Source organism: Leopardus geoffroyi, chromosome A2 (assembly GCF_018350155.1).
Source record: "Leopardus geoffroyi isolate Oge1 chromosome A2, O.geoffroyi_Oge1_pat1.0, whole genome shotgun sequence".
Taxonomy (NCBI): domain Eukaryota; kingdom Metazoa; phylum Chordata; class Mammalia; order Carnivora; family Felidae; genus Leopardus; species Leopardus geoffroyi.
In genome coordinates this window covers 118,774,154-118,795,549 of record NC_059331.1, presented here as the reverse complement: position 1 = coordinate 118,795,549, position 21,396 = coordinate 118,774,154, and the positions used below count along the sequence as shown (strand labels likewise).

General features: G+C 46.4%; 2 long non-coding RNA genes across 2 annotated transcripts in view; one reads left to right on the top strand and one right to left on the bottom strand.

The window, feature by feature from the left end:
- Nucleotides 1-481: 481 nt before the first annotated feature.
- Nucleotides 482-1,853, bottom strand: LOC123606591. The gene is made up of 2 exons (XR_006716365.1): nucleotides 1,751-1,853; nucleotides 482-1,121 (listed from the first exon to the last, which is right to left on the bottom strand). It is a non-coding gene; the product is annotated as an uncharacterized LOC123606591 (long non-coding RNA).
- A 100-nt stretch (nucleotides 1,854-1,953) lies between these two features.
- Nucleotides 1,954-21,396, top strand: part of LOC123606590 — a 44,574-nt gene continuing 25,131 nt past the window's right edge. Inside the window, exons 1-2 of the long non-coding RNA XR_006716364.1 lie at nucleotides 1,954-2,054; nucleotides 3,028-3,138. This is a non-coding gene — a long non-coding RNA (uncharacterized LOC123606590). The remainder of the gene's footprint in view (nucleotides 2,055-3,027; nucleotides 3,139-21,396) is intronic.

The following is a 21,396-nucleotide window of genomic DNA, read 5'->3' as shown; positions in this document are numbered from 1 at the left end:
CCACTGCAGGTATTTTTGAAAAATTACATGATGCGGCTTTATTACATTATTCTCACGTTTAGGAATAGGGCTTCCTTAGCATTACTTCAACACCTATTGGGCCCCTCCTATGTCTCAGCCTTGGGCGAGAGCCTGGGGACAGAACTGAACGAAACACCGTCCGTGACTTCTAGGGCTTGATGAGTTAACATTTGTATAGCATTTGACAATTTCAAAAGACTTTCACATACATTTTCTTGTGTGCCGTGCGCAATGTGGAGCCGATGGTACTCTTATTTCCATTTCAGAGGAAAATGGAGACAGAAAGACTGGATAAGTTGTTCAAGATCCCCTGGTTTAGAAGTATGAGTGTTGCCTCAAACCCAAGTCTTCCGGCCCCACACTCCTTGGTCTTACCTCTCTACGACGCGCCTACTCAGAACGACAACTCAAAACAGTGGTATGCCTGGTAAGCCCTTCTTGGGGCATTCCGTTTTTCTGAGAAGCATCAGACACTGTGAGCGAAAGACCAGAACAAGGGCCGTAGTGCTCCAGAGAGGCCGGCAAGCGGTTTGAGCCAAGTCCAAGCCTTGCCTGTTCGAGTCGTGCCTCCTTCAGGTGCTGAGGCAAGGACAGCCCATCCACTCTCGAAGTTTCCAGAATCACAGTTGGGTACTTTTTTGAACTCACACCATTGAAAACTATCAAGGTCAGAACATGATTGAAGAACCTTCTCCCTCTCTCTTAAGTTGCTGCGTTTATATGATATTGTTTTCCACTAAAGAAGGTTCTCTTAAAAATGAGGTTGAGATCCCTAAAGAAATTGCTTCAATCAGCAGCAGGGCTTAATGACTGTTAATGGGAAGTGGAGATAGGATAGTAAGTGTTACTTTGATTAATAAGAGAACTGCAGAGAATTTAAATTGTGCCACTGATGGATTATTTTCTTCAAGCTTGATAAGCACTTCTCATTTGTTCTTAAATTTGGTCAATACTGTTAAAGGCAGCAAAATGAAGTATAATTAATTCTATTACGGCTGCTCAGACCAAGTGTTACTAAGAAACAGATTATGATGCAGGCGACAGCAGAACTCGCTGTGTTGACAGTACGATGCTTTGAGTACCTGTCGTTGCTTGCTAGCCTAAAAGAATGAAGAAAATATTTCCGTATCGTGATTTCGAGATACCTAAAACTGTTTTTATCATCTGCACGTGTTCCACTGACCTAAATCAGGGAATTATCAATGCAGCGACCAGCTGCCACTAAAATGATCCCGCCTTGGAAATATAGAGAGTAAATAAAAGATTGGGATCATATATCAGTTAAAACATTAGGAGCTGGATGCTCATTTTGAATTAATCACTAAGAAAATGAGATATTGATTCGATGTTGAGAGAAAGCTTTACATATTTCCTTTTTTTTTCAAAGCTTCTGCCCCATATGATGAGCCACGCTTTTCTTTACCTTTGCTATTAATTTTACTTAGAAGAGTGGATAAACAGATGACATTCAGAGAAAAGATATCTTATTTTAGTAGGCAATTTTATTTACTCTGAGTACTAATGCCTAGCATGGCACGAAATTAGACCCACGACTTCCCTTTTCTTCTGAAAACAGCAGGATTACACCAGCGTTTCCTGAATAGCTTTTTCCCTCCCTCAACCCTTTTTGAAAATCTATCACTATCTATTTATTTAAAGGACACAAATGACTTTATAAGTCATGCTCAATGTCGTGCCTGAATGTGGATTGATACATATGCGGTCTTACCTCCTGATTTTCAGCTTCTCATTCAGTGATTCTCATCCCTACAGCTCATTCTCCAGGGTATCTCTGGTTAATTCCAGGAGTGCTTCCAAGCCTTAAAATGAAAATAAATTAATTCTACTTCATATTTTTTTTTTAAAGGAAATAAGCAATGTGTCAGTCCTGTTTCACAGAAGCCACCAAATAACAGCAGGCTTTTACAACTCCAGAAAGGCTGGGAATCAGACTCCCGCTGCACATGTGTCCTTCTGTTCGCTATTTCTATTTCCAAGTCTTGTGCTTCTTCCAAAGTGTGTAAAGTCACTGGGTGAGTAATCCTGGATTAACATAAAACCTAAGTGTGGGGGGCTGATAGGGCAGTTGTAAAGTTTCCCTGAAGTTCTACTTCCGTTATTAAAATTGTAAACCTTATCGGGGCGCCTGGGTGGCGCAGTCGGTTAAGCGTCCGACTTCAGCTCAGGTCACGATCTCGCGGTCCGTGAGTTTGAGCCCCGCGTCGGGCTCTGGGCTGATGATGGCCCAGAGCCTGGAGCCGGCTTCCGATTCTGTGTCTCCCTCTCTCTCTGCCCCTCCCCCGTTCATGCTCTGCCTCTCTCTGTCTCAAAAATAAATAAACGTTAAAAAAAAAATTAAAAAAAAATTGTAAACCTTATCTATTATGAATTGAGGACTAATTCTCCTGCCCCGATGTCCCATACACATAATTTCTAAAGACGGGAAAATTATAAGAAGTGCATTTTAGACCAGAATGTGAAAGTCAAGCTATTCTAGAAGCCATTGGCTGGAGAGCTTATTTTTGGAGATAGAACACAGCGTCTGAGAAAGAGCAAGTCAGCTGCCAGAAGCCCAGGTTCTGGAGCTTCTTATGCTGCTGCAAAGCTCTGAACGACCTTGGATGAGTGAGTCTCTTAATCCCTCTGGGACTAAGTTCTCTCCTCGGGAAAGTGAAGGGTTGGCCCAACTGATGTCCCTCAGCCTTTTCACCCTTGAAAACGCTGGCCTTTCAGTAAAGCTCAAGCCTAGGATATTTAAAGGGTGCTTTTAAAGCTCAAAATGACGTGGTCTGTGCAGATACTAGAATTCCCGCAGTGCCTTAAGCTCACGATCTTCTGGGGCGGGTAATTCACTCTGCAAATGGAAAGTGGCCCCTGCCATAGATCTCTGCTAGAGACAGAACGGCTTGTCTCTGCCCTCAAGGCGCTTGTGTGCTAGTGGGGGTGCGGGACGGCCATAAGCAGGGGCACAAACCCTCCATCCAGTAAGTGGGGTACTTTTTCCAGAAGTGCGTTGAAGAGATGCAAACCAGGAAATGTTTACGTGATAAAACGGGCTCAGAGACAACTCTCTGGCAAGGGGAAACCAAGGGCGAGAAAGCTGACCACCAGAGGAAGGTAAGTGGAAACATGGAAGGGATAATTCAGCCTGCTTGCCTGAGTGAGTAAGGCAGAAATAAGCCAGGTACTCCTCTACGTTGGCTCATTGCTTTGTCTGAGCTTCTCTTTTCTATTATATATAGTTTCAAAGGGCTCTTGATAATTCAAGGGATAAACAAAACAAAACAAAACGAAACAAAAACAAGCAAAGGAACGATTGTTTCCGTTTCTTTTTACCCAGAGATTCCCAGCCATAACAACTCCCATCATCTTGACTTTGGCTTTCCAGATTGCTGCAGACAATTCAAGTTTAAAAACTTCGAGCTGGACTATTTCCATTCATCCCGTATCTCTCAGTTTGCCCGTAGAATTTGGTGCAACTTACGACTTTAGAATTACTGTATAATGCTCAGAGGTGTGAAACGCCATTTCGAGTAATGCCTTTCTTCAGTTAATATAGATAAATATTGATGGCAGGCAGCAGTAAAGCAAGTCATTAAATTCTTCCGTGCAAGTGTGTCCCACACATTGCTGGAAGCTACAGAAATCGCACCAGGCTCTGAGAAAACCGCTGCATCTGATTAGAGAGTGCTCACATACACCCCTGGCTTGCTCCTTCCAAACTGGAAAACAAGGGAGCGCGGGTGAGGGGGGAGAGAGCGCGGGGTGGGGTTGGACTTCCACCGCAGGTCTATTCTGTCCACCCTTTCTTCTCGCTACCACCCTAATGAATTCCTGGGTGAGCCAGGAACCTTTGAAAAATGGCAACCAGTGGCAAATGGGAGCTCTCTGGTGCCCTGAAAACAAAGCAACTTGAAACCTAAACCAGTAACCCTATAAAAGCAGCTAAAGATTTGGAGGGGCAGTACCCCCCCTCCTCCACTGCTGTTTCGATTATTTGACTTCAGGGTCTTTGTGGCGACGCGGAACTTGGCCTGGGTCGCTTAGATGTGTGGGGGTGGGCGGCTGGCTTCGGGGCCCAGATAACCCGTCTGTTGCTTGATTCCCTGGGATGAAAAATGAAGGAACTGCTTCCTGATTTTGTAACGCCATCCTTAAGGATTGCAGCCCGGTATAGATTTTGAAGCTCCACGGCGTGGGGTATCCTTTCTTCAAGGTGTTTTTAATGGGCTCCGGGTTGTCAAAGACACCGCTCTGATAATGAGGCTGAGCCCCGTGTGAGGAGAAAGCTCTGTAATGAGGGAGGAGGACAATTTGTTACAGTTATGTGGTTCCTTGGCCATAATATCTTTTTGAGGTTTATTAAATCATATAAAATTTCAATTTACACTGTAATATTCTATAAAAGATGGAGCACCCAGAAGTAATAAGTATGACAACATTTCTTTCATTTATGAATCGTATTGTTGATTGTGTTAACACTGCCGCATCCAGCAGCAGGATTATTTATGTTGGGACAGTAATTTTCTATCTCCAATTTAATTGTGTAAAAGTTAATTACAAACTAGAATAAAACGAATGCAGTTATGGAAGGCAGGGAAATGCTGAGATAGGGTGTTATTGGGGGCAAATATTTACTCAGGCTCTTCCTCGTGGAGATCGTTGTTACGGGAACCCAGGGGCTAAGGTGGCTTTGGTTGCATGAAGAGAGGCCCTTGGTTTTATCTACTAGGAAATGAACTGTTCGGTAGCTTCCTATGTTCCCTGTGTTCTCGGTGTTCCCTGTGTTCTCAGTGACCATTCTAGAAGCCCCTTCCTTTCCCAGTGCAGCAGCTGGGGCCCAGACAGGTTACAAAACCTGCCCCAGTCAACCAGCAAGGTCGAGACAGAGTGAAGACTAGAATTCAGGTCTCATGACACCAGGTCAGATGACTTGCACTTAAATGTGGGTGTGTATTCGTTTCTGCCTTACAGAGTGGGGGGAAGGGGTTTAGAAGAGGCAGAAATTTTCTCCAAATTTCACCACAAGGCGATCTGTGCCAGGGGAGAAGGCAAATTGCAATGTAAGTATTCTCCAGTCGGGGACGCTTGCTTTCCCTCTCCCGTTGAACTCTTTTTCCACGTTGCCATTGGTAACAACCAAATTCCTCTGGGAGACTTCCTACCAAAGCAGAAAAGCCAGGTACAACCGTGCGAGGGTGGCTCCAGCGAGCCCTGACCCCCAAGAGCGAGAGGAGCACAGGGGAAAGAGACTGGAAGCAAAAGTGAGAGAAGCCTCAGGCCCCGGCCTAGGAAACCCCGGGCCTTCATTGACTTCCCCTGTCACTTCTCCACATGCGCTGTCCCCTGCTCCCCTGGCCTTGCCCAAGAGCCTGTGTGCCTCTCGCTGAGAAGGCGGGTGAGCTCAATGACACCCACTTATTTCCCGCCACATTCGCTCCCCTTTTCCCAGACAGATGATCTCTTCCCCTTCCCGTCCTCACCACCGCACTTGAACCGTTTCGGGGCCCGTTGAAATATCAAGATTGACTTGCTAGGTGAAAGACTTTTATATTTAGTTTTTAATAGAGCAAAAGTGACTCTAAATTTGTTAATATTCTTTAGGTTACATAGGACAAATTACAGATAAGTGAATCAGTAATGAAATTTGTAATGAGAATTTCTCAAGTATGAAATGTTGGCGCAAGGAAAGTTAATTGCGGGGTTTTACAGCCATTATAGTTTATATCATAAATGCAAAAATGACTAGGGCCATTTAATTACAGTAGGAACACACTAAATTTTTATGGAGTGCCATTTTGTTAAAGAGGTACTCGGAGCATTAAGAGCAAATACCATCCTAACAGTGGGTCCAGGTAGCTTTCACAACATCAAATAAATATGCTATTGCTACAAAATTGTTCCTTAGATACTATAATTGACATGATGACTAATGAGATGGGTTTATTCTCACAGCTTCACATACTCAATTTACAGCGTCGGAAAGTTATTTTTTCTGCCATCCGTAGACCTAGAAGGAACCAGAAAAATCCCTCTTGGAAAACACTATCTCTGCCGCTTCTCTAATTAACCTTCAAAAATGCATTTTGAAATATAGAAGTTGGTGCCTGGCATAGAAATTGGATTGTCTCAGGAAAAAAAGACCCAAGTGCTAATTTGTTCCTTATTAAATATCTGCCATGTCAAAATTACAGGCAGCTAATGTTTTGGCGCCTTTCAGCAGGGCTAGGGACAGCTTTTCCTGAGGGCCAGGCACAGTGGGGTGGTTCTGGGTACCATTTACCCCAGAAAACAGTGTTGTCCTCGTTGACTGCACCCAAGCTCAAGACTCCCTGTCACTCTCCCCTCAACCCCCAGTCCGGCCAGGTGCCTGCAGGGGTCAGATCCCCTGGTCTCTAAGGGAAGGAGGGAATATAACAGGACAGACAGAGAATCCTCATTAGAATCCGTCACTTTGGGGGATGCGTCGCCCTCCTCACCTTCTCATTCCAGGCTTCAAGAGCTTCCAGAAGACAAAAGAACATTTCACGGGGAAAAAGAGCTAAATTAACTCTGGACCCCTAAAAGTGATTCAAATTGTTTTGGAAACCTAGAATGGTAGTACTCTCATTATTTTGAAAACCTAGGACAGTTTAATCTCTCTCTATTATCCAGTAAATTCCCAGGGAGGATATTCTTCTAGCCAGTCTTCCTTTTTCAAAAGCAAATGAAAGATATATGCGGTTTCCCATGTTTAATCAGTGGAACTGAATTCAGGGACTGTTGGTTTGTTACACCTGCATTCTAAACCCTGCTCTGCCATGTAATGACCATGATACTCTGAGCCCCTTTGTCCTCGTCTGATAAGCAAGAAAGTGATAATAATACTGATTTTCCAGAGATGCTGTAGGACTCTGATAATTGAGTGAAGAATGTGTAAATATAAAAGCGGGATATCACATGTTCTTAGCATTATTCACAATAGCCAAGGGACGGAAGCCACAAAGTGTCCACTGATGGATGAACAAAATGTGGTGTCCAGACAATGGCCTTAAAAGGAAGGAAATTCTGACACATGCTGTGTCATGGATGAATCCTGAGGCCCCTATGTTGAGCGAAATGAGCCAGTCACAAAAGGACAAGCGCTCTACGATGCCCCTCGTGTGAAAGACCCAGTAGTCAAAATGTGAGTGGTCAAGTTCATGGACACAAAGGTAGAATGGTGGTTGCCAGAGGAGAACGAGACATCGTTGTTGAATGGGTGCAGAGTTTCAGTTTTGCAAGATGCAAAGAGATCTGGAGATGGTGGTGGTGATGGTTGTACAACAATGTAAATGTACTTAACGCCAGAAAACCCTGTACTCTTAACAGTGGTTACCATGGCAATCTTTATGTTATAGGCATTTGATCACAATTGTTTATCTGTTTTTGGTGTTTACTTATCTATCTATCTATTTGTCTGTCTGTCTATCTATCTGTCTATCTATCTATCTATCTGTCTATCTATCAATCATTTATGGACATTTACTTTATTTTAGGTTAGAATCTATACTATATTTTCTTGCTAGATTGTTTCAGCTTTGGTGCTTCCAGGTTCATTGCTGTCTTCTTTGAACAGGTTCTCATCTTTTGGGGGGCATTTTCTTGTTTTCTGGCATTAGAAGATGTTCCAGACTCGTCTTGTATTTTCCATGTCCTGGCTCAGAATTGGCCACTTCTCCAAAAGCTCTGATTCTTTTTATTGGCCAGCGCTGTGTAGATACCCAGATAGCTATGTTGTAGGTGTGTTCATTGCTCCTGGGTGGTAATGCCTTTAGGCCTTCATATATATATATGTATATACACACATATATGTATATACATACATACACATATGCATATGTATATACATATATATACACATATATGTGTATGTATATACATATACATATAAAGAGAGACAGACAAATATATATATAGATAGATATGAATATGATTTAAAACTAATTATCACAGGGATCATTTTATACTTATCCCTTTTCTTACTTATAACATCTTTCTTCTATGGTGGAAACTGCCGCTCTCGAATTCTAAGATGAATTTACCTATTTATTAGTTCTATTATCTACATAGATTAGTTCCAGACTTGCTAGCTGATAGTCCTGTGAGAAACATGTTTGCTAACCAGGTCACAGCATTTATGCTGCTTGTCTTTAGCCTTACAGTAGCCAGTCAGGACACTGTTTTCCACAGTTGTTTAGTTATTTTCTTCCCCATCCCTTTAATGTAGTTGTTCATTCGCAATAGAGCTAGATTTAGTTTTAGTATTGTATTCCATTTGCCCCCTCCCCCAACACACATCCTGATTGCTTTGAATTATTTATTTATTTGGGATATGTGAAGCATTACTTTGACGCTTAAGTCAAACTGTACATAAGATGTACTCATAGAAGGATGGCTCTTTCCTCCTCCCTTCCTCCCCTCTTCTGTTTTCCTCTTCTCTCCACTCCTGTCCACTCACCTGCTGTAGGTAGTAGCCCATACCCTTTGTTTCTGGCTAACCCTCTCTGCATTTCCTTTGTGCAAATGACTACATGGCTAGGTATTTTCCTATATTCTCTCTTTTTACATGAAAGGTAGCATACTCCAAATACTCTTTTGGACTTTACTTTTTTTCACTGAACATTAGGACATGGAACCTTCACAGTTTTCAAAAAAAGAGCGTACGTTTCAAAAGGCTGAGGAGTGCTGGGGCACCTGGGTGGCTCAGTTGCTTAAGCATCTGATTCTTGATTTCGGCTCAGGTCATGATCTCATGGGCATGGGATCGAGCCCCACGTTGGGCTCTGTGCTGAGTATGGAGCCTACTTCGGCTCTCTCCTTATCTCTCTGCCCCTTCCTCTCTCACCCTCTGAATAAATAACCAAACAAGTAAATAAGCAAACTTCTTTTTATAAGGCTGAGAAGTGCTAAGTAGACTAGACAACCTCCAACCACGTTAAAATAGAAGGACTCTAGCAGGATACTAGAAGGATCTTCTAGTCTAGAAAACTAATCTAGGAAGACTAAATTGGCCTTGCTTTCAAAGAGCCTACAATGGAACTAAAGAGACAAAATGTGTGTTCATGGAAAGATTGTCAACCTTCTGAAACGAATTGCATCTTCTCAATCCGCCGGGAGAGCAGGTATCAGATAGCGATAATTTTGTCAAAGAAATTCCAGTGGAAAGAGAGCAAAGCCGTAATGATATGAGCTGAATGCTCTGGGATTTACAGAAATCCAGAGGTTTGGCTGAAACTGATGTAGAGTCTGGCTCGTTGCAGGTCACGTGTCACTTAAATGTCTTTAGTCCACTGTGTTAGGTCCCTTATCTCAGTGCTTCTCAGACTTCAGGCGAGCACACAGATTCCCCCCACCATCTTGTTAAAATGCTGCTTCTGATTCAGTAGGGCTGAGGTGGAGCCTGAGAAGGTGCATTTCTAACAAGCCCCAGGTCATGCTGTTGCTGCTGGGCCACAGACCACACCCGAGTAGCAAGACCTTATGTGGCATCTAGGACTCAAGTTCCAAGATCCTGCTCCTTCTTTATGGAATCAATATGCTTTCCAAATACGTGAAAAAAAAATCCCAACAAAAAGCTGAATCCTATTTCCAGGCTTTGCATTTTCCTGTTTACTAAACTGTCTGGCATTCCTGATCTAATTGTAAGACAACAACACGAAAACATTAAAGTAAGTTTACTGATGCATATGATTCATTATAAGACCAAAGCTTTATATTCACTGGAAAGCAGATTCTAAGCCTTCACAGATACACCTGCTGTGCGAGGCAGATTAGATGGGGGTATTCACCGAGCTGCTCTGATGTGTGCAAGACTGGATTGAAGTTAAAATTACCTCGAGTTAAAATAGCCTCGGTGGATTTTGATTGTGCTTCCATCTAAGTAGGGTTAATTAGGCCTTGGACTTCATGATAGTGATCGGTGTATAACACCTTGCTGACTGTGCAAAAATCCCCTATAACCTGTCTCAGGTTTCCTGAATTGAATTCTTGTTCATGCATATAGAATGAACACGCCGACACACGGGCTCTCCTTGATGTTTTTAAAAATCTTTTCATAAAATATGTATGCTTCTAAGTCTAAAGAAGACACGAAGCGTATTTTCACACCAGCTACAGGTTGTCAAAGATTTTTCCGTGGTCAGTGCCAATGTGTAAGGGTTAGCACACAAATCCAACGGCACACTTAGGAGGTAGTGACTTAATTCAAATGTTCTTGGGAGAGGAGAATATTTGATAGATTCAGCAACAAGCTCTTGCCTAGTACAATATCTATGGTGCCTGGGGCATCTGTTTTTTCATAGAAGTAAGACTTGATTTGACCTTGCTAGATGCCACTTGTGGCTTCTCAAGAAAGGCCACTGATGTCATCCAAGAACTTACGCAGGCTTGAAATCAGGGCATTTCCCCCCCTTCTCCCTCTCCCTCCCTTTCCCAACCCTCCTGATTACATTTGATTATTTAGCCTGATCGCCTGTCTGAGTCTGTGGTTCTGGGGGGTTTTATTTCCACCCTTCCTTTACTTTCCATTCTCATTGGCCCCCTCCCCCTGGCCCTTCTCCTCTCTCATCTGAAGGAATACAACAGCCTCTTCCCTGCCCCTGAGGCCGTAACTTCAATCTCCCCTCGGTGCCACTGATGTCTGAAGAAACTTTCGAAAGCATGGCTCTGATCGTGTCACAACTGCCCCTTCCAGGGCTTTCCATGGGCCACCAAATTGACAACAGATTTCTCGACGCAGCCTCAGTCCAGCCTTCCCACTTTGCCCTTGTTATGCACCACCTGCACTCTGTGCTCTAGAAGGTATTATTATTCCTTCAGTGACCACCCCTTCCCCACTTTGAGCCTCTACTCTTCCTCTTATCTCCACCTAGGTCTTCACCCCACCGCACCCCGATCTTTGCCTACCATGGTCTCACTTACCTTGTAAAGCCCATCCTTCTTCCACAAAGCCTTTCCTGATCCCACAAGGGAATCATTTTCCAGGCCCTTCTGACCTATGGCATGCAGCTTACGACGTACCACATTCTGCCTTGTGAGGCAGCTAGTCTTCGTCTCCTTGCGGTGGTCATTGTCATGGGATCAGATTACCGAGTCCCTCTTTGAGTATGTGGAGCCATCAATGTGTCCTAGACGATGTGTAGGGAGTGGGAGGAATGTGTGTCCCTTCTGGGATGAGCCTGGCATGAGCCCTCCATGTTTCTCTCTTCTCCTCTCCTGGGAGACCTCAGTGTTCGAGGTGGGAGCTGCCTCGTTAGCCCATGTCCTCGAGTGATCATAGTGAGCAGAGACCCTAGTTGATCCGCCTTGGACATGTAGCATGACTGTGAAACCAGCTTTGGTTTTGGTCAACCAGCTTTGGTTTTGAGGTTGTTACCACAGCAAAACCTAGTTCCGGGGGCTGTAAGATCCACCAGCTGGGAATTTTGCCTTTTGACCGGAAATGTCTATGCCACCTCACATAGTGTCTACATGTGATGGGAACTCAGGTATTACTTGTGGGGTTAAATTTAACCAAACGGCACCCAGTGTAGAATGACAAGGAAGGCACTGTGGCCTAGTGGTCAGGCGCAAGCCCTCTGGAGTCAGGCTACTACCTCTCGGCTTCATGATTTCGGCCAAGTGACCCCCACACCCTAAGCTTCAATTTCCCCCTCCACGAAGGGGACAATAAGTCAACCTCCATTAGAGGTAGAGCCTAGGCTCTTGTGAGGATCAACTATGATAATGCACAAACACGCTGTCAGCAGCCAATTAATGTCCGTCGTTGCTAATGTTTTCTGTCTCTGTTACTGCGGTCAGTCTCCCAGTACTACACTGGTATTTCACTACAGGGCAGGGCAAAGAAGAAGTATCTGGAAATCAGGTAACATTAGGATTAGGGCCGCAGCGGCCAGGGACAAGAAGACTCCACGCCGAGGGACCCATGCGGCCCACCCTTGCTGCTGGCCTCCCCCATCGGCCGACTTCAGGCAACCCAGTTGCCAGACTCTTCATAACTGGAACCTTCAAGGCCACAGGCAACCTCCCGAGGACCTAGAGTGGGTCAGTGGATGTCAGGTTCTTTACCCACATCTCCTGCCTCTGACTTTAGGCTCCACCAACAAGATGTGTGTGTTGCTACCGAAGACTGAACATAAGCTAATGTCACCAGCAGGGAAGAAGAATAAGCAAATGTGTTAATTAAGGCTAATTAGTCTATTTTTATCTCCAATCACTTCTTAGAACCAAAGAAGAAGTCATTATAGTCCATTGTGTCTCCAGGAAAAGATACTGTATTTGCATTTCTACATATGGGCTACGTTTTGTATGTCACACATTGTATTAGGATCCTAAACACAAGATTTTCTATATGGTCACCTGTAATCATGCCTGAGTCTTAGGCTAATGTATAGCTTCCCTTCTACACTTTTTTAAAAGTAAGCTTCTATGCCCAGAGTGGGGTCTGAACTCATGACCCTGAGATCACGAATCGCATGTTCTACCAACAGAGCCAGCCAGCCACCCTGATTGTCCTTCTTAATAAAAGAATAAACAGAACTCAAAATTTTTCCATTGCATTAACTCACTAGTATTTACTGAGTGGCCACAGTCCCTGACTCCAAGAAGCTTATATTCTAGAAAGAGGTTCCAGCAAATGGCTGACATGGTGAATCCAGAGGATTCTGACAGACATGGAGAAGTTTCTAGAAGATGTCACAGGCTCTGTGCTCGAACCCGGTGAATATTTTCTCGTTGACTTGGTTGAACGCAAAGAAGAAATGCTTATCCAGTCCATAGATATAGCCTACCAGTGGGAGAAACAGTTAGTTTATTGATGACACAATGAGGATTCAAAATGTCCTCAATGGGATAAAACATAGTTCAAACCATAACAAGGAAGCTAATAAAAATAAATGCAAAGTCCTGCATTTAGGTACACAGAATCCATTACTGAGATGCAATGTGAAAACAACAGCGGGTTTCAGGAAGCCTTGAGCTCAGCAGGTGCCAATCACAGGGGTGTTTGCTATCTATTTGAAATACGGTCTTGGGCCACAAGGGCCCTGTTGTTGAGTTCACTTGGATGCCTCCGTGGAAGAGAGAAGGTGAAGGAGATCAGGATGGTGAAGCGTCTGTAAACAATCTGAAATGGGGGATATTTATTTATTTATTTTTCATTTGTTTTTAATGTTTTTAGTTATTTTTGAGACAGAGAGAGACAGAGCATGGGCAGGGGAGGGGCGGAGAGAGAGGGAGACACAGAACCTGAAGCAGGCTCCAGGCTCTGAGCTGTGGGCACAGAGCCCGACGCGGGCCTCGAACTCACAGACTGCGAGATCATGACCTGAGCTGAAGTCGGTCGCTTAACTGAGCCACCCAGGCGCCCCTGAAATGAGGGATATTTAAACCAAAACGTACTATCGATGTGTTAAAAATATCAAGGACTGTGAAGTTAAAAACGGAGAACATAGGTTCTGTCTGTTCCAGAGTGTTGACATCAACTTAGCTTGACATGTCTCATAACTAACACCAGCCAGTGGTGGCTCGGAAATGAGCCTGATGTGAAAGCTTTCATGCCAGCGTGGCACTAGCATCCCCCAGGGATCTGTGTAAGGGAGAGATTCACGCTGGTCTTTGCTCTAAGCGGCTCTGTCCAGTACTATACCAGATTTGTGGATAGAATCGACTTATTCCGTCATGGGATTTTCTGTTCTCTTATAAGGACACACTTTTTAATTTTGTAATGGGAAGCGGTAGAAAAATAGGATTTGCCTTATATACATTTGCCCTAATATATACTTAACCATATAAGTATATAAAACTTTTTTTTTTTTAAAGACAATCAGTACAAAGAGTTTTTAGCTGTCTTGCCCAATTTGCAAACTAGACCTTGCCATGTTGGTATGCTATAGGCCCCAGATGCTATCACTAGATCATGAGCTGCCGTTCTAGAAGATTAGGATGGCTGGGTGACCATTTCACATAGGCTTCTCCAAGCCCCCTGGACAAATTTCAAATCCGTTGAAATTCCAACGTGAAGGAAGTTTATGTGGCTTTTTTCCCCCATATAATAGATGCTCTGTCGAGTAGCGTGTTTCGTGCTGTGACAATTCATTCCTGCACTTGTGACAGGACCGCCGGCTGATTTCACTATGCTCAATTAGGAGAAAATGCATATTTTAATCTGCCCCGTGGTGAGGTAACACTTTGCTCAGTGGCCTTGGCAAACTGGCCATTTAACCATTTAGGTGGGTGGAGGCTTCCTCTCCAGCCTGTCACTCGGCTGCCAGCAGCCTCTCCATTCTTGCTTTGTTGCCAACACTACCCAGGTTGCGGAGTATAAACAATTAAAGGCCACTCCATCATTCTTCGAGCCACTGTGCCTCGGCCCAGCCCCTTCGGCAGTGGCCGCCATCCTGGCCTAGAGCACACAGCTCAGTGCTGTGCGCGCGCACTTGAAATGTCTTTCCCTCTCTCCTTTCCTGGCCTGCGAGGATTCAGAGCCCAGCATGGAAGCCTGCACATGGCCCCTCGGCCCAGGGTCCGTTGACTTTGCGCCCAGGCCAAGGATAGAATTCGGTCGGGGCCTGCCTTTGCTGGAACTGAGAAAGCTTCTCCAGGCCGGCCGGCCAGCTCAGATCTGGCATCAGAGTCCAGCAACCATCCTGGAAATCCCGCCGAAGGCCACTCCTCGAACTGGCCATGCCCACCGCCATCTCATCACCACGGCCCCCACTGCTGCCACAGAGAGCAACATTGTCCCTTTCTTTTCCTATTTCTTTTTAAATTTGCCGATTAGTGAGATCATCCGTCTCAGGTATTTTTCCTCCTTTCTTTTTATTCCATCTTCCTTCTTCTGTCTAGCCTTGAGATTTCTTAGATCTTCAAGTTGACACATACCACCTCAGAACTGGGTAGGGTGAGCCTCGGGTGGAAATCATAGTTGGTGGACCCCTGTGCTCGTGGAGGTCTTTGGTGTCCCCAAGGCTCAGATGTACCTGGGATCTGATCTTGGAACTTCCACGAACTGATTTAAGTTATTTAACCTCTCTCTCTCTCTCTCTTTCTTTAAATTTTATTTATTTTGAGAAAGAGAGAGAGAGAGTGCTAGCGGGGGGTGGGCAGAGAGAGAGGGAGACAAGGTGGGAGAGAGAGAGAGAATCTCAAGCAGGCTCTGCACAGTAGCCCCACCCGGGCTCGAACCCAAGCACTGTGAGATCATGACCTGAGCCAAAATCAAGACTCGGATGCTTAACCAACTGAGCCCTCCCCCCGCCAGGCACCCCAAGTTATTTAACCTCTCTTAAGTCATACTTTTCTCATTTTCAAGTGGGGAGAATAACAGTCCTGCCCTTCCGGGTTCTCTGTGAGGATGATACTTAGATACCTAAAGAGCTCGCATTTACTGAGCCCTCTCTTTATGCTCTCAGGAAGTGCTGAGATAGATGCATCATCTCGTTTAACTCATGGACCAACCCTCTGATTATCCCCATTTTTTTTTTTTTTTTTTTATAAAGGCAGGACCAACCCTCACAGGGGTGAACAACTGGCTGAGCATAAAGCCTGGGACCAGGGGCAGGGGCAGGGGCTGGAAAAAGTTTGCTTTGTTCTCTTCCGAATCCCAAAGCGGTAAGATGAAAGCCAGAGGCCCGGAGGGCAGAATCCCTCAGCGTCCAAGCTGAGTGTCCTCATGGCCGATGAAATGTCCACAGAGCGTCCTCAGAGCCACGCATTTTCCTCTTCCCATTTTGAACCTGGGAAGAATACCCAGATTTTTCATTGCCCCTGATTGTTTTTTAATCAACGTTCCCCAAACTGTTTCCTCTACCTCTGCGATTGACAGCCTCGCATCGGGCTCAAGCCACCAGCTGGGCCCAGGCACAGATGCTCTGAGTTTCTGTTGACTGAGTGGAAATCACTGAACCTTTTGTGTGAACCTGCCTAAGGACCCAGACCAGACAGTGGAGTGGGGGCCAGACGGCTGTAAATTCTCTGCAGGATTAGCCCATTTCTGATGTTTTCACAGAGCCTGTGACTTGTTGCCACAAGTGCCTTTTGCTAAATCACTGCGTCCCAGGGCCGGGGGAAGAATCGGCCCCAGGATCCAGGGGGAGTTTTCCAAGGAGGAGATCACACACACCAGCCTTTCTTCCCCCTTTGCTTCCCTTCCCTCCTTGCCGCCTCCCTGTTCTAGTAAAACAGCATTAAAGCATCAAGGGTCCCTAATGGAGTCTCGGGTACCCTTGAAAAGGCTGAGGAGGGGAAGCCAGCATCAGCACCCCAAAATGAGTGATGCCACCCAAAGGGCATGCTGGATGGCTGGTCCAAAGGGTTTAATTTTCCACATCATTTTTGCCTGGCTTCTCTCGAGAGATGCAGTGTGTCCCGTCCTTCTTGCAAAATTTCTTTTCATCCCTGCACTGCCTTTCCTATAAGGCCCGTGTCTTGATATCACAGAAATGGTCTCCCACATGAACACTCTTCCTGCTTTGAATCCCTGCTTTGGTGCTGTGATGTCTCGTGTTGCCATGGATGGACGCGTACGAGCTGATGTGGACTGGTGAGGAGGTGGGAATGAGCTCTCCACTTAGGTTTGTAGAAAGCCTTCTCAGTATCGTCCTCAGGACCCCACAACCAGGGTGCTTCCTTCTGTACAGGTCCCAGGCTCTTGAAGAAAATATCCTGTCAACCCTGCTACCAAGAAACTCCCCCACAACTACCTTGGATCGCCTCATTTCTCGTTCCCTTTGCCCATCACGTGACTTCTTTTCCTTTATAATTTAGTGTGGGGAATCATCCCCCTGGAAGTGAGCAGAAGGCAGAAAACAAGGGTTGGGCTTGATTTAATGCTCTACTCTCGCCATCTTGAAATTATGAAAAATTTCCAAACAGCGGGCGCCACAGATTATGTAGCTGGTCCTGGAGAGGGCAAACATTTGCTGATCACTTAGTGCTTTCTAGGCTAGTGGTTCCCAAACTTGACGGCACATCTGAATCGCTTGATGGGGCCTTTAAAATCTTGCTGCCCAGGCCACACCCCAGACTGATGAAATCTGAATGTCTGGACATCAGTATTTTATAAAGGCCCCTGGGTATCGTGACTCCATATCCCAGCCACTCTTAAGAGAAGAGGTATTCTTACCTGGTGCAGATGAGGAAACGGAGGCCCAGTGAAGCTGAATGGTGTACCCAAACTGCCACCCTATGCTGGGGGTATCCTTGAACTCAGTCTAATCTGACTCTAAACCCCAGTTCTTTCCATTCAACCACATGACTTAAGCCTGCTCTGCTCTTGGTCATTTGTAAGTTCTACTGGCTTCTGAATAAAAGCCCTTTCTACTATTAGGAAGTTCGTCCTAAACGTTTCCTCGCTTTGGGCCAGCCAAAGGGAGAATTTTGCATAACTGTTCGCACACATTCAGAACGCTATGCAGGACGCGCAGGCAGACGTCCAGAAACATCCCACGGCTAGCCAAGCCACGGCCACCTGGAGTCAGGTCTGCTCCGAGGAGGAAACATTTCTGACCATTCCCCCGTTGAAGCCTGCCCCCTCCCTTGGGCAAGGGCACCTCCTTTCAGAGAAAGCCTTCAGGCCTCCGTGAGAACACATTTGCCCTTCGTGGGGTTCAGCCTTTCACCCCATCCCTCCCTGTCGGTACCTTCAAAGTCCCTGAAATCTGCAGGGCATCAGAGAACCGACTTTGTTCCTGTGCAAGCACTGCCTGAATGTGCTTTCTTTCATTTTTGCCTTTTTTCCTGCCTGAGGGATTTTGTACAAGCTCTCAGGGTCTCCTTCCCTCTGAGTTCATCTGCTCTGCGCCCTCTTTCCTATTTCTGGCCCGACCCTTCCCCGCCGCTGGGCCCAGCCAGTCCAGGGATGGCTGACTGTGGAGCAGGCGGGCTGGGGTGGCTCCTCGGGCCACAGACGGTGGCCTCGGAGCTGCCCTCTTCCTGCTATCCAGCACCGGCACCCGGCCTCAGGAAGCAGACGAGACGTGGGGAAACCTCCTCACCCACAGAGACCAGCTTTCCGGAAGGCACCAGCAGGCCCATGAGACAACCTGGCACCCCCCCATGTGTGGCTTGGAAGCTGCCTGCACCCCTGTAGCCCGAGGGTGTGTTTCTAGGCGCTCAGCTGGGCTGTTCTCCCTCTTTTCCTCTCTGCTTTGGCCTGACATGCTGAGCGGTTGGGTCGCTTCAGGCCTAAGTAAGCTTGCGCTTGTCTTTTGTACCCCTAAGTGGGCATGGTGGGCCCCGTGCCACCCTCAGACCCTGAAAAGAAGGACGCTTGAGGGAGGCAGGGGGGCTTCGGAGGGCGTGAGGATTTCAGGTGGAAGGATCTGACAGCTGTGCAAAGGAAGTCAATTGTTCAAGGCAGGCTTCCTCGGGGTTAATTAGAGTATTTGGGAAAAGAATCTAAATTAGACAGGTGCTCGGGGCTTATTTGCCTTCCCTACAGTCATTGGCTTTTACGCGGGATAGAAAGCTTTACCATCTAACAAAGATGTAGCCCAGAAAAGTCTTTGCCCAGACAGCTAGTTTTCAGAGGTGAGGGACATTTGGCCGGGCGGAGATCATCAGCAGGGTATGGGTGCCAGGAGGACAAGGCTCTTCCCCAACCCCTGGGCTCCAGCCCTCGACTGGCTCCTCCTGACCAGTCTAAAGAAAACAAGTCTTTTTTATGGAGCAGACCTTCACGAGCCAGTTTTCTTCCTCCCCGTCTGTGGACAGGACCCTAGTATGTGGGATGGTGACGTTGGCCTTGGTGGGGCAGACACTAATGGTCTTCGTAAGAGAGCAACTCCCACTTGGGAGCCACGAAGAGCACATCAGTACATCCCATCACAATTTAATGAAAACGCGCTCATTTCAGTGTCTCTGAAAGATTGTACAAGGCCAGGCGAATAGAATCCATGAGCACAGTGGTGTCACATTCAAAGGCGCCTGACACGTTCACTGGCAACGTCCCCATCTGAGTCCATGGGGACAAGCGAGTGGACGGAGGTCTGGGGTGTTAATATTCCCGTAGGTTGCTTTCATTGTCAGAATCAGCCATCTTGCATCCTTCTCAGACACGCTGGTGTGTTATTAGAAATGCAGTGGATAGAATTTAATGCAATTGAAAAGAAACCCGGCAGACTCTAATCTAAAGAATGTCATTTCGGGAAAATAGCAGCGACTTACAATTTACTGCCCCTAAATTGGAAAATCAGTTTTAGAACATCGTAAACTTTTAATTGCATGCAGCATGGAAACAGATTTAAAACAGAAAGGCGGGGAAAGAGGAGCTCACGTGCACGGAACACCTTCCATTGAAGGCCAGTCGGTCACAGCGTTTCATTTCATCTGAACAGCAGCCACATGACACTAGAGTTACTTTCTCCGAGTTAGAAATGACGACATGGAGGCCCAGCAAAGAAACGTGTCTTGCCCAAGGTCACGGGGTAGAAAGTTGCAGAGTTTGGATTTGAAATCAGGTCCGTTTGGCCCCAACGCCTGAGTATCTTTGAATCTCCCGTAAAACATATGCACGGAAACGCTTTCTTTCTTCCGCAGATCGACTCCAACAACCGTCACGTAGTGGTTCCAGAAATCGGCGGCCTGATTCTGCTTCTCCGTGCTTTTGATCTACTTGTGGCACGTGAGACATTGTGCGCAACGCCATGAGACACAGGGCAAAGAAGGCATGGGAAGGTTCCGCTGACTTCTTTCTAAATTGCATTCTGGAAGACGTCACCTTTGTCAGCTCTTCTGCAATATATTTAGAAAGTGGGTTCGAATATGTCCCGGTGTTCTCCCCGAAGGCACACACCCCTGCTCTGTGAAGTCCAGAACTGAGAAGGTTCCAGAAAGTGTGGTCCAAAGCAGGCAACCAGTCAGGCTGAGGAAACCACGAAAGCCCTCTCCTTAGACAGGAGGGTAACCAGAGCTGTGCTTGGACTCCGCAGTTTATTTTTCCTATGCGGACAAGGGACGAAAGCCACTTTGCAGAACAATGCTTCCGAGGCATTTTATTTGCAACACGATCCTTTGCAAGAGGTGAGCTAAGAAGCAGGGTCAGCTCACACAGGGACTTCTCTTCCCTTGGCCGGCCCACCGAGCGGCATCAGGCCGCATCTCCAGGAGGGAGCGGGGGAAGCCCCCCAGTCCTTCATGGGCACAGTAGGTTCCGCCTTATTCTGGTACAAAGATGCGTGTTTGCCGCAGGTAACCTCACACCACCCGGCACACCGCCGCTGAGTTGCACGGCGACGTATGAACCCAAGTGACGCCTTAATGTATCATGTTAAATCACATCCCACAGCTTCTTGGATCCGAGAGAAAGTGACTGGGCCAGAGGGAGCTGCCACGTCTCTTTCTTCCATTCTCTTTTACCTTCTAATTAATTTTTCTAATGGGTCCTTGATGTAATAAACCATTTATCATGCGCACCTTCTTCTGAGGCTTTTCTCCTTCCAAGTTATTAACACGTCCAGGGCTTTCCTAGGGAAAGTGTCTAGGCCTTGGCTGCCTGCTGTCCCCAGGAGAATGCCAGGTACGCGTCATGGCTATCCGTACCGTGTGCACAGATAGCGCTCCGTGCCAGGCCACCGTGGATTCAGTGATTGTACTTTTTATCCAGCAATGGCCTTGAATGGAGACAGAGCCAGGAAACAGAGCTTCATCTCGTGAGGCTCTGTGGAGAGAGCCAGCTCTAGAAGTCGCTGGCCCAGCTGACGCACAGCTGAGAGCCTTAGCAGGAGCACCAGGGCCTGAATGGGGAGGGGACGAGTCTATTAAGGGAGGCAGCTGCCAGAGGAGACGGAATCACAGAGGGGTGTCCTCCTGAGAGCCAATTGAGGGCCTGGAAATGATCCTGTGACTTCAACTTACTCTGATCTGATCTTCTTCCATAAAAACTGCTTGGAAAAAGCCCAATTGTCATACAACGCGCTCCTTTTCACACCTAACACTGCTAGTGTCTACACCTATTGAGCATTTACTGCAAGCGAACGACTATATATACGCCATCGCATTCGATCCTCGCCAGTGCAAAGGGGTGGGAAATAGCCTGTGTGACAGAGAAGAGAGAGACTTGCCTAGGCCACAAAGCGAAGGTAGGAAACTTGAGACTTGAGCCTGGGTCTCCCTGTCCCCAAGCTAACTCATCCTCATGCTAGACACACGCCTGCAGTTACGCCCTTGGGGCTTTGGCCTTTGTGATAAAATTCTAAGCGGAGTCTCAGGCAAAGAAAACATCCAGCCCCCACTGTATTTGCTGCCTAACCTCGAAAGGTGCCGGCCATTAAAGCTAGATTGAACCCGAGTTCTTGCTGAGACCGTCTTGATATTTTGGCAGATTCACACCCTTGATGAGATTGCTGTCTACGATGA